General features: G+C 42.9%; 1 protein-coding gene across 1 annotated transcript in view; it reads left to right on the forward strand.

The window, feature by feature from the left end:
• The first annotated feature begins 12,866 nt into the window (after window positions 1-12,866).
• Window positions 12,867-17,410, forward strand: part of ZNF23 (zinc finger protein 23) — a 20,289-nt gene continuing 15,745 nt past the window's right edge. The window contains exon 1 of the mRNA XM_031934416.1: window positions 12,867-13,426. The gene's annotated coding sequence lies outside the window, so the exon portion shown is untranslated. The remainder of the gene's footprint in view (window positions 13,427-17,410) is intronic.

A 17,410-nucleotide genomic window follows, 5' to 3' on the forward strand; every position in this document is an offset into this window, starting at 1 on the left:
CATTTGAGTTAGGTTTTCTTCCTTTGGAACAGAATTTTGACTTAAACAGTGTTGTCAGTGTAGCAGTTGTTTGAAGTCTTCAGGGATAACATACCCAATGGAGAAATGTTTTGTGTGTATGATATGTGGGAAAGTCTTTAGTTATAGTCATGGCAGCTCCTAAACCCCATGATTGTGGTGTGATTGGGAAGCCCGTTGTAACACTGGAGAGCCCAGGTTATATCAGACACCACCAGTAGATAGAAGTTCTAACAACTTGAGCTCTGTAACAAAAATCTCATTGTACTACAAAATTATGTCTGCACCAGTGACTCCATTCTCAGGAAAAGTCTTAACTAGGAAACTAAAAGCTTTCACTCTTAAAGCTTTCATTTTCTGTTTATTCAGTTTTTTATTTGGAATGGATGCTACTCTAGGCCTTAAACTGGGAAATGCCAGGCTATTGTAGCTATTATAGCTTGGCATTTGCCATTTTAATTCCTAGGACAGCCTGCCCGCTTTGCCCTTTGCCCTGGCTAGGGAGCCAAGGAAATGCCACGGTTCTCGGTCATAAGACACACTGCAGAGATCTCTCAGTAGGAAAACAGAGCTGGCCCTTTTCTTTGGTGATGATTGTAAACTGCACCCTTTTTTTCTCACATGTGCCCTTCTGCTGCCAGCCAGTGTTGGAATCTCCCTACCCAGTTCCAGACTTACTCAATCTAGCACCTGGGTGGCTTCACCACCTCTTCCTCACTTGTAGCAGATGGATGAGCCGTTGTATCATGTGCTTGGGTCGATCAATGAATGATAGACTTGGGGAATTAAGTAAACACTTTTTAATTGAAGTATAACACAAACACAAAAATGCATGAGTCAGCCAGGCGCGGTGGCTCACACCTGTAATCCCAGCACTTTGGGAGGCTGGGGTGGGCGATTCATGAGGTCGAGAGATGGAGACCATCCTGGCCAACATGGTGAAACCCCGTCTCTACTAAAAATACAAGAATTAGCTGGGCGTGGTGGTGCGTGCCTGTGGTCCCAGCTACTTGGGAGGCTGGGGCAGGCGAATCGCTTGAACCTGGAAGGCGGAGGTTGCAGTAAGCTGAGATTATGCCACTGCACTCCAGCCTGGCGACAAAATGAGACTCCTCAAAAAACAAAACCATGAGTCATGGTTGTACAACTTGAATTTTTACAAAGAACATAGCCTTATACTCACCAAGATAAAGAAATAGAACACAGCACCTTACAAGTCTCCCTGTACCTTACTATAGTCCTTACAGGACCTCTACCCTGACTTCTATCACCAGAAATTATTTTGCCTGTTTTTGTTCTTTTGTGCCAATGGAATCATCAGTACAGATTCATTCTCATTGCTATGTAGTATTCCATTACATGAATATACCACAATTTATTGCTTATTGTTGGTGGGCATTTGGGTTATTTCTAGGGGGATGTTTTTGAAGGCAGAAAATCTAAAAGCCACTCAGAAAAAAAAAAAAACAGTTAAACTAACCATGGTTAGGGACTGCTTCAAATGGTGCAGCATCAACCCAGCTGCCCTGTAGTAAATAACAGCAGATATATATATATCTTTTTTTGGCACTTAATATGTGACAGAGACTTTTCTAGTCACTACACACATTTGCTCAATATGATAACTTTATGAAGAGTGTGCTATAATTAGCTCCATGTGACAGCTGAGAAGACATTAATTAGGTTTCCTAAGGACACAGTAGTGGAGTAGGTATTCAAACACAGGCAGTCTGGTTTCAGAACTCACGTTCTAGCCGTTGTGCAGTATGGCCCTATAGAAGTTGTCTGTAAAGTATGTGACACTGTGTCTTGGTAAAGGAAGAGAGATTGTTGAAAGAAACAGATACGGTCCTTAGGGGTGGAGGAGAATATTGGGATCAAGTCAAGATGGGGAGGCTGCATTTGGCTTCACACAATGGGAGGTGGAGAATTGGTATCAGAGAGGAAATGGTAGGTTGAGATAGAATCATAAAGTATGTCCAGTACAAGCTGTCCCACTAGAGTTGTCATTGAGGGAGGTAGCATGCCTCTAGTAGGGAGAGGATCTGGTTCTTAGCACTGCCTCCCTGTCTTATTGGCTGTGTACCTCTCAGCACCGTCTGAAAATGGGTATCTTCATATCATGTACCTGAACCAGAGAGCTGGCTCCACTGAGGTCCAAGTGAGCTTTGTAGCCCCCCGCCACCCCACTTCAGCTTTGAGGTGTAGGGATAGCTGAGTGAGGTTTGTTTCCTTTTCTCTGTTCTTCACTACAGAGTAGTTAGCTCCCTTGGCCCCTGACCCCAGTGCCACTGTCAGGAAGCCCCCTCGAATTGAGTAACTGTCCTTGAATCATTATGATTAATGTATTAGTTTGCTTTGGCTTAACAGAAATTGATTCTGACAGTTCTAGAAGCTAGAAGTCTGAACACAATTTCCCTGGGCGGAAACAGTTTGTCAGCAAAGCCACACTCCCTCAGAAGGCTCTAGGGCAGAATCTGGTCTCTCTTTAATCTGCTGGTGGCTGCTGGCATTCCTTATTGGCAACATCACTCCAGTCTCTGCTGTCTTCACATCACCTTCTCTGTGTCCAATCTCCCTGGTCTCTCTCTCATAAAGGCATTTGTGATAGCATTTAGGACTCATCCAAATAGTCCAGGATAATTCCTTATCTTAGGACCCTTAATTTAGTGACACCTGCAAGAACTTTGCCATTTAGAGCCACATTCCCAGGTTCCAGGAATCAGGACCTGGTATCTTTGGATGGCTGTTACTCAGCCCACCACCATCACTGAGGTTCATCTGTATATATCAGAAAACCCCCAAACAAGACACCCTAATACAAGATAGAATTTTTCTCAGGAGTCTCGAGATAGCCCAGGGCAGCTAAGGCAGTTCTACAATGTTAGTGGGGACTGAATCTCCTTCCAAAGTACCACTTGGCCATCCTCAATGGGGCCATTATCCTCATGGTCCAAGGTGGCTGCTAGAACTCCAACCATCAAGGGCTTGTTCCAGACAGTAGAGGAAGGGGAAGAAGAGCATGCCACTTTGCCTTAAAGAAGACTTCCTGTAAGTACCACAGAACACTTCCAGTTAAATGTTTATTTCAAGAACTTAGTCACATGACTGTACCTGGCTCCCGAGGACACTATATCCTTCAGTTGAGTGGCAGTGTACTACATCAAATAACTTCGAGATTTTGTTTAGGAGGAGGAAGAACAAGTGTTTGAGTGGGTAGCTAGCAGCCTCTGCCATGGCGCATGACTGCCATCGAATTCTACATGTCTAAAAGCTTTGGATAAGGAAAAAACATTGGTGTACAGCTGGGTGTGCTATTTGAATTTCAGTGTGCATAACAACTCTAGGATAGGTGCTATATTTATCCCCAGTTTACAGGTTGGGAACAGTGAAATCCAGCAGATTGATGGGAGAACAGAGCAGATGCCTCTGAGATGCACGCCCATCACTTTGGCACACCTCTTGCTTTTGCTGTAGCTGTGGTGAACGGTTGTACGTGAACTTAGATCTCCCCTTGCACTGCTCAGACACTCCACATGCCTTCTGACATTCTGCCTAAGGCACTTTTCCACAGCTCACTCAACTAGGAAGCACAGCCTGTGAATACACAGGACAAGTTAGCAATCCCAGAAAAACCCTTAATGATGCTGGACAAGAGCTTGAGGACAAAGGTTCCAGTTTCCCATCTTTCAAGTGGACAATTAGAGGAGGAATTCTTTACTCTTCTCTGGAGGTCCCAGTACTCATAGCATCAACCTTTAGAACACTTTATATTGTCATTTCCTCCTATCCTGTCTCACTCCTTGGGTTCTTTTAGTCCTGCTTCCTGGGATCATCTCCTGAATAAATGTGCATTCGAGTCCTTGTCTCAAGCCCTGCCTTCAGGGAAACCCAAACTAAAGGAGTGAGACAGAACTTTCAGGCAATAAGAATGTGTCTTATATTCCAGTAGTGAATATTAGTCTACTCAACTGAAATTCTTTAGATGTTAGAGGATGGCCCAGATGAGCATTTTTGTGATGAAATCCCATTCTGTTTTCAGTGGTGGCTGCACATTTCTGATTTCTATTTCAAAGAAGCTTCCTCTCAGAGCAACTATGCTATGGGGCACAAAGTCTTTCTGTGTGTCACTGAAGTGCATAATCTTAGATAGACTAAGTTGTTTATATAACTGTAGCTCTGTGTGGCCAGGAGTTAAAACATGGTAAATATCACAGTTATCAACTTGTAAGGAGGACCTGGCAATGCATGTCCCTCAGATTATCAACTAAAACAAGCACTTGGAGCCATGCAGATAAAACAATCCTTAGAAGTGTGCCACATACAATAAATTGTTTTATTAATTACTCACTTTTTTTTTTTTTTTTGGACACAGGATCTTGCTGGAGTGCAGTGGCACGATCATGGCTCACTGCAGACTTGACCTCCCAGGCTCAATTGATCCTTGTACCTCAGCCTCCCTAGTAGCTGGGACTACAGGCCTGTGCCACCACACCCAGCTAATATATATATATATATATATATTTTTTTTTTTTGAGATGGGGTCTCACTTGTCGCCCAGGCTGGAGTGCAGTGGTGTGATCTCGGCTTATTGCAACCTCTGCCTCCTGGGTTCAAGCGATTCTTCTCCCTCAGCCTCCTGAGTAGCTGGGACTACAGGCAAGTGCCACCACGCCTGGCTAATTTTTGTATTTTTAGTAGAGATGGGGTTTCACCCTATGGGCCAGCTGGTCTCGAACTCCTGACCTTGTGATCTGCCCACCTCGGCCTCCCAAAGTGCTGGGATTACAGGCATGAGCCACAGTGCCCAGCAGTTTATATATTTTTTGTAGAGACAGGGTTTCACTATGTTGCCCAGGCTGATCTAGAACTCCTGAGACCAAGCAATCCTCCCACCTTGGCCTCCCAAAGTGCTGGAATTACAGACATGGGTCACTGTGCCTGGCAACAATTATTTATTTAGTGACTTCTGTGTGCTAAGCAACATGCTAGATGATAGCACATGATGACAGAACATGTTACTGATGAGCAACATGGAACTTCTCTCCAGTTCCTGGTGCTACTGCCCTGTTCTGAGCCACCAACATTTCTTTCCTAGACTACCACAATTGCTCATAAGTAGTCTCCCCACTTCTGCTCTTGAATCTTTCTAATCTATCTGCCAGTCAGCAGCCAGAGTGTGCTTTTAAAAATATGAAACATAGCATGCTTTTCTTAAAACATTTCAATGGGTTTCCATTGACCGTGGAATAAAATCCAAACTCTTTAACATGGTCTGCAAAGCTCTAATGACTTTGTGGCATAGCACTGCATCCCTCTTCTCTCCCCATGATGTGTCAAGCTTTGTTTTTTTTTTTCTTTCTTTCTTTTTTTTCCCCCACTGAAGGGCCTACACATGTTATTCCTCCTGCCTGGAATGCTGTCTCTTTGATTATGTGCCCAGATATTTCATTCTTATCTTTCAGGTCTCAGCCCAAGATCACTTCCTCAGGTCTTTCCTTACCTCCAAGTTAAAATGGTATTCCCTTCATATTTCCTAAACACCTTGCTCTATCTCCTAAACACCTTGCTCTTTACCTTCCTCACACAAATGAAAGTTTACAGTAATATATTTATCCAGGTGTGGATTTACTTAAAACTTGTGTCTCCCACTACACTCTATGTTCTACAAAGACTGTAACATGTAAGCTTTGTTTTTCTTCATCTACAAAATAGATATAATACCTTTTGGATCTTCTTCAGTATGGATGTGAAGAAAGCGTTACATAATAAACATAAATGTGTCTAATAATAAGGTGCAATTCCGATGAAAGATGTCTTTGGGCCAGGCACGATGGCACATGTCTATAATCCTAGCACTTTGGGAGACTAAAATGGTTGGATCACTTGAGGCCAGGAGTTCCAAACCAGCCAACGCAGCATAGCGAGACCCCATCTCTACAAAAAAGAGAAAAGAAAGAAAATTGTTTTCATGGCTCAGAACACCTGAATACAAGCTAACTCACTAGGAAAGGAATGTAAGGTAGTTGAATAAAGCAATTGGGACACATGAAGTTTCAAATTTTATTACATTTTTATTATGTTTAAATAGTGTTGAGGTAATTTATTGTTAACAAGAACAATACATAGTTCCTTGTCTTTTAGATCTTTCAAATACAAATAATTTATGTTTACAAAAATTTTTACGATGTAAGAAAGCTTCCCAAAAGAGCCTCTCTTAGCCATTTGGGTCCACAATAAATTCTCATCCTTGGAATCTCTGGATTTTGAGGCAGAGTGATAGAGAAGATGGTAGGAACTGGGGCACTGGGTGATATGTGTCAGGTTCTGACCAAATGAATTCAAAGAAAGGAATAGGGTGAGATTAAGTATCTGGATATCAGGCTTAAAATATAGCCAGCGGGAGGCTGGGCGTGGTGGCTAATGCCTGTAATCTCAGCACTTTGGGAGGCCGAGGCGGGTGGGTCACCTGAGGTCAAGAGTTCGAGACCAGCCTGACCGATATGGTAAAAACTCATCTCTAGTAAATGTACAAAAATCAGCCAGGCGTAGTGGCGAGCACCTGTAATCCCAGCTATTCAGGAGGCTGAGGCCAGAGAATCGCTTGAACCCAGGAGGTGGAGGTTGCAGTGAGCTGAGATCGTGCCACTGCACTCCAGACTGGGTGACGAGAACAAGACTCCTTCTTAAAAAAATAAAAATATATATAGTAAGAGGGGACCAACACAGCAGGTTGGAGGACAATGGTTCTGAGGCCAGCCCCAGAACCTTGGAGAGCTCCACAGGCACCCTACTGAGTCGGAGCTAGCACCTTGGACAGCACCACGGTTTCTCTGTTTTCTACTGCTGTCCTTTGTACCTGGATGACACTATAAACACTCGTTGCAGCGGTCACTGTTAATTTCCTGGGACTTTCGACTCCTGTGTACCTGGCAATTGTAATCCTCTAAAATCAGCAGTCTTTTAGAAGGTTCTTTATGACAAGGTGGGGGTTGAGATTCTTTCTCTTCCTTCTAGGAACTTCAGCATCAGAGCTGATAATTGGACCAACTCCCTTGGGAGGTCTATGGGATTGGTACCTAGTATCATTGTGTTATTCTGGAGGCCAACGTCCTTCAAGTTGGGGGAAAATGTGTAATACCTGGTTGTACTATGTAAGGAAGAATGCTCAGGGCTCTTCCTAGGGACATACCAAACTATCAGGCAATGCACGTGAGAAAGATGGTATGTTGTATTGATTTGGAGACAGGCTGCTTGATTCTTTTTCACACCCTCTCCTCACTTGTTAACTCCAACCTGTTAACCTATTTTCAGAAACATACAATGGATTGGATCTGCTTTCTCTGTGGTAAAAAGCTTCTGAACTTGATTGTTGTTAGCAAGTTTCTGTGAAGTTATGCACAAAAAACTTTGAAGGAGTTTGGCACTGTAGGTCTTTCTCCTAGTTATAATATGTCATATTTACAAACTTATGCATTACTAATGTCCTTATTAACAAATAAAAAAGTGTAATCAGGTCCACAAATAATTTAGAGGAGGGGAAAAGTTAACATTAATTGAGCAACTACTGAATCCCGGTCCCTGTTGTATGTACTTTAGGTAAAAAAAAATATGTAGTATTTACAGCAACTGTGCACTATTAACTCATTTTTAAGATGAATCAATGGAATTTCAGAAACGCTAAGTGGTTGTCCAAGGTCTCATAGCTAGTAGGTGAAGAAATCAGGACTTCTCAGTCCTGTACATTTATTTTTAATTTTCTTTTCTCTGTGTTTCTTTTTGAATAGTTTCTATTGCTATGTCTTCAAATTCACTCATCTTTTTTCTATAATGTCTAATCTGCTGCTAATCCCATCCAATGTATTTTTATTGCACATTATAGGTTTCCATCTTTAGAAGTTTGATTTGGGTCTTTTTTATATCTTTCATTTCTCCACCAAACTTTTAGATGTATCAGATGTGGTTGTAATAACTTTTAAATGTCATTGGCTATGAGTTCTGTTGTGACTATTTCAGAAGTCTCTCAGGATTAGTTTTTAATGTAATTTCTTGAATTGTAAGTTACTGGTCCAAGTAGGTAGTATTAATTAAACTCTATACTTAATGATGCAAGCTATGATTACAAATTTTTAGAAGACATTTGTACTACCACTTCAAAACTTAGGCAGGGATCATAAGATTCTTTGTTATCTCTCTTTGTTCATGAGATTTTTAAAAAAGTTATCCTTTCATGAGTCCAGGCATTTGGATGAGTATATGTGTGTGAGAAAAGTCTCTGTTCCTATTCCTTGTTCCTATAATATGCCTCCTGCATATTGTAATTCTGCTTTCTCAGATATCAAGACTTACAACTCTTCATCACCATTCCCACTCCTGTTGGCCAAAGCATGAGCTGAGCTCCTCAGTCCAAACCAACCCCTCTGGTTTTAGTTTCTTGTTTGGTTTTGGTACCTGGCTACACTTTCCTGTGAGTTAAGTATTTAAAATCATGTTGAATGTTATATCTTATTCTAAATTTCTAGATTCTAGTTTATATTATTTGCTACATTGCCCTCAATAGAATTCTGCCTAATAATATTTATTGTCTTAAACTTATTGTTGTGAGATACTAATATAGCTATGCCATTTTTCCTTTAACTTAATACTTGTCAGATATATCTATTTTCCATTCTTTGACTTTCAATACTTGTGCATTCCTAAGTTTCAGTAGTACCTTATAAGCATCTTCCTTCCTTTCTTTCCTTCTCTTTTCTTTCTTCTCTTCTCTTCTCTTCTCTTCTCTTCTCTTCTCTTCTTTTCTCTTCTCTTCTCTTCCTCTCTCTCTCTTTTTCTTTCTTTTATTGACAGAGTCTCACTCTGTTGCCCAGGCTGGAGTGCAGTGGCATGATCTTGGCTCACTACAATCTCCGCCTCTTGGATTCAAGCATTTCTCCTGCCCCAGCTTCCCCAATAGCTGGGATTACAGGTGTGTGCCACCACGCTGGGCTAATTTTTGTATTTTTAGTAAAGACAAGGTTTCACCATGTTGGCCAGGCTGGTCTCGAACTCCTGAGCTCAGTTGATCCACCTGCCTTGGCTTCCCAAAGTGCTGGGATTATAGGCATGAGCCTCTGTGCCCAGCCACTTCTAATATTTTTTCTACGTAAACTTTAGAATCATTTTCACAAGTTTTAAAACAAATCCTATAGGGGTCTTATTTAGTATAACGTTGGACTTATGGATTAAATAAAGAAAACTATCCTTGTTACTGAAGGATTACCTGTGCCTTTCCATTTACACAAGGGGTTTTCATTGGTTTAGTCCCCAAATGTTTAAAATTTTCTTGATAAATGTCTTATACATTTATTCATAAACTTATTCCTATATATGTTTGGTTGCTTTGAGAATAAGACCTCAACCTACCCTAGTACATTTCTCCACATAGATTAAATGATTTGTTCACAGAACTCACAACATCAATAAATAAGTAAAAATTTTATAGCATGAAAACAGCCTTGAACTCCCGGAATGAACATCAACCAGACTGTTGTTTTGCCACAGTTTTAACGAGAAGAAGCAGGCAAAGCCATCTTTACTCTGTCCTGTTAAAACTGGAAACAGGCCGGGCGTGGAGGCTCAAGCCTGTAATCCCAGCACTTTGGGAGGCCGAGACGGGCGGATCACGAGGTCAGGAGATCGAGACCATCCTGGCTAACCCGGTGAAACCCCGTCTCTACTAAAAAATACAAAAAACTAGCCGGGCGAGGTGGTGGGCGCCTGTAGTCCCAGCTACTTGGGAGGCTGAGGCAGGAGAATGGCGTAAACCCGGGAGGCGGAACTTGCAGTGAGCGGAGATCCGGCCACTGCACTCCAGCCTGGGTGACAGAGCAAGACTACATCTCAAAAAAAAAAATAAAAAACTGGAAACGAGAAAGGTTTTTTCTTTTTTGAGACGGAGGTTTGCTCTTGTTGCCTGGGCTGGGGTGCAATGGTGCAATCTCAGCCCAACACAACCTCCGCCTCCTGGGTTCAAATGATTCTCCTGCCTCAGCCTCCCGAGTAGCTGGGAATACAGGCATGCGCCACCATGCCCAGCTAATTTTGCATTTTTAGTAGAGACAGAGTTTCTCCATGTTAGTTAGGCTGGTCTCGAACTCCCAACCTCATGTGATTCCCCCCACCTCAGCCTCCCAAAGTGCTGGGATTACAGGTGTGAGCCACCACGCCCTACCAACAAAAAAGATTTTTTAACATGAGAAGATTGTCAGCTTTCCCTGGTGGTCAGGGAGGAAGGGCTTTGGGGTAGTCTTGGGGCTGCAGGACAAAGGGTGCAGGAGAAGAAGCCTTAGAGCTGAGCAGGAGGAAACTGATACTACATTGCTGCAGGCCTGGTGTAGAAATGAATTTCTAGAATGCTGTGGTCGAAGAGCCAGCTTAATTTTTTAACTGTTGTGTTGTGTGACTTTTCCATCCTTCCTCATTCTAGGGGTATTAGTTAGACTATGGGCTTGGAAATTAATTTGAAGAACCCAAATAAATGTGGTTTAAATTTGATAAAAGTTTATTTCTCTCTCATGTATCATCAGAAAATAAGCCATCTGGGGCTGATATAGCAGCTCTGTGACTCCTCCTTTTGGTTGCTCTGTCATCCCCAGCAGCCACACCCTTATTCACATGGTCCAAAATGCTCTGATACTCTCCCTTGTCAACATTCCACTGGGTCGATGAAGGTTTGGGGCCAGGGAGGGCATGTCCCTTGTCTTTAAGGGCACAGCATCACATTTTCTTAGGTTTGCCAGAAGTTGGTCACATGGACACACTTTGCTTTAAAGAATGCTGGGAAATGTGTGCTTTTTCCCTGACCTCTTACCTTCCTTGTTAGAAATTCTGTAACCATATAAGAATGGAAAAACGGGTTGACAGACGAGAACTGATCTCCATCTCTCCAGACCTACCTCCTGGAGAGAAACTTGGTTTGTGCATTATTATCTCATTTTTCTGATATGTCTGAAGTAGAGTACGAGTTTTGTGGTTATTTAGAGAGCTTTATTTTCTCATCTGTAAAATTATGCAATGGGTTTGTGATGCAAACATTTGGGGCCAGCATTTATGTGATCTGCTGATTCCATCCTATTTCTTTCAACAAGTCCCCACTCCTGATTTCTGACCCTAGAAAGACGTGAAAACCAGAAATTATTGACAAGAGCAACATAATCCCCAGCTATTACTCTGCCCAGTCATTTTCTTAATGAGCTCATTTTGGAAAACAGTGAAGATCAGGGTCAGGGCAAGGCAGAGAAGGGCACCTGGCTATGGTCACTGTCATGGTCCAAGGCATAAGATATATCCTACCCTTGGGGACACACAAAGTAGGCTTCTGCCTAAGAGTTAGGGCTGGAGCCTTTGGACCATTGTCAACAACAAATGTTTATTGCTCTCCTTCTTTCTGCCAGGTTATTCTCTAGCTGAGGATGATGATGTTGAACAAGATAGACATAGTGTCTGTTCCCTGAAGCCACCAGAGAAGACAGACATATAAATAAGCTATCACCATTAAATAAGTACACAATGCTGTGATGGCACATAAATGAGTGTCCTGCCTTATTCTGGATGATCAGGGAAGGCTTGCTTCCCATGCAAAATTGAATTTGAGCTCACACTTCCAGTAACAGTCAAGATGGAGGGTAGGAATGGGAAGGGAAGGGCATTCTAGATTTAGAGAACAGCATTTTTAGCATGTAGGGCTGAAGTGGAGTCAGGGAATGAATGGGAGTGATAAGAGGCCACAGAGGCAAGTGGAAGCCAAATACCAGTCTCCCAGCAGCGTTGGATGGATCAGTGCTGGAAGGAAGAAAAGCCTACATTACCAGGGTTGGGGGGTGTGTGAGGGGGTGGGGAATTTAAGGGTCGTTCAATCCAGTGGCTTTTAGTACTGTCTGCCTTTCCCCAGAGCTCATTTTGGAATTTTATGGTAGGTATTTTGTTATATTTGGTGTCAGTGGTAACATTGCTACTAGCGTTGTGGATGGGAGCCAGGATCCTGCAATGTACAGGACAGTCCTCCCCATTGAAAAAATGTTCACACTTTCAAATGTCTTGAACATTCAGGTAGGTGAAAATTCTATGTCTAAATTATCTGAATCTAAACCTGTTTTCTGGATAAACATGTATTTTTGCACAGTTTTAACATATACTGATGTTCCAGGAATGTAATTATTGTATAATCAAGAGACGATTGTCCCGTGTTTCATTCAGAACTTCACCAAAACGTGTTTGCCATTTTGGATCACAATTTTGTGATTTTTGAAACAATATAAGTCACAGCTTTGTGGCTGTGGCATTCAGACAACGTCTATGTATAAAGGCGACCACCTCATTAGGTCTCCTGCGGCAGCCAAGACCAAACACATTGAAGTATGTGACAGATGACGTTCCTCTTTTTTTTCTCTTTCATTACACTTAAGACATAACATTAGTTTTTAATATGTAGGTGTGTATGTTATGTATGATTTTCTAGGCCATTAGGTATGAGTATCAGGTCAGGAGAATAAGATGGACATTACAAACTATTTGTTAGCAAAAGGGGGCAGTGGGTGTGAGTGACAGCGCGCCATCCACTGGTCCAGTTCCAAGACTCCCACACGTGGCCGCACCTGCAGCTTCACCTCCCCAGGCTGGGTCCCTGCTTGGCTCTAATTCTTACCTGCCCCATTCCCCAGGGGTAACAGTCCGCTTGGGCCAGACCTGAGCTAGCCGCCCGGGCTGCGGCCACAGCAGGCCGGGCGTGACCACCGCCGAGGCGGAGAGACCTTGCTCCTAGAGAGGCCCGGCCGCCTGGTGACGCACATCCGGCAGCGCCGGGGAGCAACCCGCTGCGGAGGTGAGTGCAGGGCTCTGGGCGCCGTGGGCCGTGCCCTGTCCCACAGGCTCTGGGTCTGGCGGAGACGCACTCCCACCCTGTGTGCAGCTGGGTCTCCGGTGGCCTATGCTGCCAGGAGGCCCAGGCTGGGAGAGGGAGCAGGGCGGCGGCCCGGGGTGGTCTTCCGCGCTCCTCGACTCCAGCTTTGGTCTTTGTGGCTCAGTAGGTTGCGCCTGTTGGAAGGGGAAACCCATGTTGCTGTCCCAGCCACGAGGCCCCGAGCATTTAGCACTTGATCAGCTGGGGGAAGATGTGTCGGTGCAGCTAAAGGGTGGAATATTTGCGGGCATGAAGCGGCCCGAGGTGATACCACAAGTCGTTTGACATGCTGAGGTCTGGCAGGAACATTAACCTGTGTGCATCCCAAGTATGGACCGTGTGCTCCCAGGCTCCTGACATAGGGTCAAGAATTAGGGCCGCGTGGGAGCGCAGAGCCCCTCCCAGTCACCCGGCAGCAGAAGCCCGGCTTTTGGAGGACACTGTCTCCTGGAGCAGTGTCGGCCGTAAAAGGTAACTCAGCCCTACTTCTCTCGGCTCTGGGGTGACAATGACCTGGGAATGACTTCTACAACGTAGGTACGAGTCACTCAGTTTTAGAATATATTTAATAGTTTCAGAATCGCTAATTCACACCCCCATGAAAAGCAAATTTACTACCTAAAGTACAGTACTTGAATACAGGTCTTTTTGTCTTTAATCTTATGGTGTTTAATCAAAATACTGTTTTCCAAAGTTGCTTATCCCTTTTGTTTCCTACCACTTAGGTGTGGTTATGTTCATTGTAGTATAGTTAGGCACATTGGCTGTTCTTTGTATTACATATTGGGTCCTCACTTTCACCCTATCCTTGCTGGCTTATATATTTATTTAAAATATATATTTATATGTTATATATATAGTAATAAAAAGCATCCATGAACATACCACTCAATTAAGAAAGAGAAGATTTCCATTACTGCTGAATTTATCAATGTGTTCCTCCTCCTCAACCCAACTCCCAGCCTTCAACCCCTAGGGGTAACAGTTATCTTGAATTTTGTGTTAATTGTAGCCCTATTATTTTTAAAAATAAGTACATATGCATGCATCTGTAAGCAATGTACTTAAAAAAAAATTTTTTTTTTTGAGCTTCATATAAATGGCACCATTGTGTGTATAAGTCATCTGGGACTCTAATAATTCAATGTTAAGTTCCCAAATGCTTTCTGTGTATAGCTTCTGTGTGGAGCTTTTTACAATGTAGCTCCATTGTAAAAAACTGTATGGAAATTTATCGATGTATTTTCAGTGAACATGTGGGTTGTTTTCAGTGTTTTGTTATTAAAATGTGCTGATAACGTTTTTGTACATACCTCCTATGTATCAGAGTTTCTCTAGGATGTAAATTTTTAAAATTAGGCATAAATGTTGAATTATGTTAAACACCTTTGGTATCTGTTTTTTGTTTTTTTTTTTTGAGACAGAGTCTCACTCATCGCCCAGGCTGGAGTGCAGTGGCACTATCTCGGCTCACTGCAAGTTCCACCTCTCGGGTTCACGCCATTCTCCTGCCTCAGCCTCAAGTAGCTGGGACTACAGGTGCCCGCCACCACGCCCGGCTAATTTTTTGTATTTTTAGTAGAGATGGGGTTTCACCGTGTTAGCCAGGATGGTCTCGATCTCCTGACCTTGTGATCCGCCCTCCCTGGCCTCCCAAAGTGCTGGGATTACAGGCGTGAGCCACCGTGCCTGGCCTGGTATCTGTTGAGATGTGTTTCTCTTTCTTTGATTTATTAATGTGAAAAATATACTAATTAGTATCCTACCGTTGAGGTTTGTTTATGTTCGTGGGATAATCCTACTTACTCATGATGTATTTAATGAACTACTGGAGTCTATTCCTTGATAGAATTTTTGGATTAGAATTCGTAAATGAGACTAGTCTATAGTTTTGCATCAGTATTGTGCTGGCACCATAAAAAGAATTGGGAAACTTACTTTGCGGTGCTCTGCTACGGTTTACATAGCGTTAGAATTACTCATTTCCGAAACATTGAAAGGATTTGCTGATGACACATCTGAGCTCAGTGTTTTGTGAGAGTTACTTCTTCACTGGCCATCTTGGTTTAATTAGGTAAAAGTAATCAAGGATTATGTAGAAAATCTGTATAATGTCATAACAGGAAGAAACCCGGAATCATATTTTAAAAAAACTTTCCCCTTGGGAGGGAGCCAAGAGACCAAAGAATGCCTTGGACAAGTCCAGCTTGGCAAGTAGATGAGTTTATCAGGACTTACATACTTACTCCTGGATGGCAGCAGGACAGCTTTAGAGACCTGTGCTGCCCCTCGTCTCTAAGTACTTTTAAGAGAATTTTCTGGCTCTCTGTCTACTGCATTTAAACGATGAGACTTTTCTTGGTAGGTTCTCAATACTTTCTAAGATGTTTACATTCTTGCAAACACCTGCTCCTCTGCTGAGCCCCATGGTCTTGACTCACTACCAGGCCTTCACGGTTCAGGCAGCGGGTATGCACCCTTGACTCTACACCCTTGACTATCTGAGTGGGGTACCTATCACACACTACATATGTAACTGGTAGAGTTGGTTTATCTAAAAATGGAGTTGTATATTCTCCCATCACAGAATAAGTTTTCTCTTTAAACACCAGATAATATATTTTTTTAAAGGGACACGAGTCACAAAAAAATCCTGAAAAATGTGTAAAGTAGAAGTTGGTAGATTGAATTATATAACCAGCATGCAATAAAGCCAGAACTTATTAAACAGAAGAAATTAGCAACAGCAAACGATCCTAAGCAGTTAGTAGGTCAGAGACAAAACAGAATTGCTGACTGACTATAAAACAGTAATTAAAACATGAAATATAAAAACCTCTGGAATGTGACAAATAGTGTATCCTGAGGAAAATTTGTGGCCTTATCGGCTTTAATTGCCAAACAGGAAAGAATGAAAATAAATGAATAAGTCAATAGGAAAAAATCCTTTTGTAGTCTAAGCTTCCCCAAAAGCAGAACTTGGAACAAAGATTTGTATGTAGAAATTTATTTAGGAATGTGGTCGCAGGGGCAGAGTGAAAGACAAGGGGAGTGAAACAGAGATGGGAGAACTGGTACAAGGATGCACTGGTATGCTCGGCCCTCAACAGGCTCTGCCTTGCAGGGCCTTTGAGGAGCCTTGGAGTCTTAAGGCTGCCTCGCTGGGGGATCGACGGGGAAAACATTGATTCATTGGTTTCTCTCTGCCATTGGTCAAGGGGGTCCCACAGGTGTTTACGCCCCTGCACTTCAGGGCCCAGCAGGTGTCCACAGGTGTCCCACATAGGACACTAGAGAAGCCCCAGGGCAGGAACCAGGTATTGGTGATATAGGTGCTTGTGAAGGTTCCGGTAGGTTGCAGCTTCATAAAGCTAACTAAGGCCTCTGTAGAACTGGACTAAGGATGAGACAAGAGGTTTGGAGTGGTGCTTACACTGCCCCTTACAGAGTTGAAGGAAGAAACTAAGACAGCAGAATCAGTGAATTTAAAACAAATAGAAGAAAGTAGTGTTGCTCAGCTAGAAAAGCTGGTTCTTTGAAAACAAAAGGAAACCACATTAAAATAAGTAAACCACTGCTCAGCCTAGCTGTATTAGTCTGCTTGGGCTGCCATAACAAAATACCATAGACTGGGTGGCTTCACCAACATACTTAATTCTCACAGTCCTGGAGACTGGAAGTCCAGGATCAAGGTGCCAGCTGATTTTGGCCCCTGCCAGGGCTGTCTTCCTGGCTCATAGATAGTAGCCCTCTCGTTGTGTCCTCACATGGGGGAGGTAGGGGGTGAGTGGGTGCGTGGGCTCTGGTCTCTCCTTCTTATAAAGGCACCAGCCCTATTGGACCTCTTTTAACCTTAGGACCTTTAGTCCCACCCTTAGGACCTCATTTATCCTTATTACATCCTCATAGGCCCCGTCTCCAAGTACAGTCACTTGTCTCATGAAGCTAGAGCTTCAACATACGAATTTGGCAGGGACATAAATGTTTAGTCTCTAACTCTAACCCTGGGAAAAAGGTCTAGAAAGCACATATATTCAAAAGAAGAAGTGGGAAAAGCAAACTAGCTCTGGATATGGAGGAAATGGAAAGAATCATGAACCAGTATTTTCTGCAACTCTGTACTTGTAAAGTTGAAATCCTGGAAGAAATGGATGATATTTTTTAGGAAAATGTAATTTCAAGAATGACTTTAAGGGCAGCACAAGTCAGAAAATCACCAGTCCCTGTGTTTTTGAATACAGTGAACAAGAGGTGCTGGGTCACAGGACTGGCTGCTACAGTGATCTCCTCTCTCAGGAGCTGAGGCAGAAGTGCGGGCTTTGGCTCATTCACTATCAGAAGACTGGAAAGTATGGGAAACAGCCTGGTCCCTAATTTCCAGCTCCCAAGACCTCTCCAGAGGTGTTAGGATTCTTTTTTTTTTTTTTTTTTTTTTTTTTTTTTTTTTTTTTTTTT

Source organism: Piliocolobus tephrosceles, chromosome 17 (assembly GCF_002776525.5).
Source record: "Piliocolobus tephrosceles isolate RC106 chromosome 17, ASM277652v3, whole genome shotgun sequence".
NCBI classification, from domain to species: domain Eukaryota; kingdom Metazoa; phylum Chordata; class Mammalia; order Primates; family Cercopithecidae; genus Piliocolobus; species Piliocolobus tephrosceles.